The sequence below is a fragment of the Lampetra fluviatilis genome, chromosome 72 (assembly GCF_964198595.1).
Source record: "Lampetra fluviatilis chromosome 72, kcLamFluv1.1, whole genome shotgun sequence".
Lineage (NCBI taxonomy): Eukaryota > Metazoa > Chordata > Hyperoartia > Petromyzontiformes > Petromyzontidae > Lampetra > Lampetra fluviatilis.
The window spans coordinates 238,171-238,773 of NC_136346.1; positions in this window are offsets into that span (position 1 = coordinate 238,171).

The following is a 603-nucleotide window of genomic DNA, read 5'->3' on the forward strand; positions in this document are numbered from 1 at the left end:
GTGACCACTCCTGGTTTACCACGTGACCAGTCCTGGTTTACCACGTGACCTGTCCTGGTTTACCACGTGACCAGTCCTGGTTTACCACGTGACCTGTCCTGGTTTACCACGTGACCTGTCCTGGTTTACCACGTGACCTGTCCTGGTTTACCACGTGACCTGTCCTGGTTTACCACGTGACCAGTCCTGGTTTACCACGTGACCTGTCCTGGTTTACCACGTGACCTGTCCTGGTTTACCACGTGACCTGTCCTGGTTTACCACGTGACCAGTCCTGGTTTACCACGTGACCAGTCCTGGTTTACCACGTGACCAGTCCTGGTTTACCACGTGACCTGTCCTGGTTTACCACGTGACCACTCCTGGTTTACCACGTGACCTGTCCTGGTTTACCACGTGACCAGTCCTGGTTTACCACGTGACCACTCCTGGTTTACCACGTGACCTGTCCTGGTTTACCACGTGACCTGTCCTGGTTTACCACGTGACCTGTCCTGGTTTACCACGTGACCTGTCCTGGTTTACCACGTGACCACTCCTGGTTTACCACGTGACCTGTCCTGGTTTACCACGTGACCACTCCTGGTTTACCACGTGACCTGT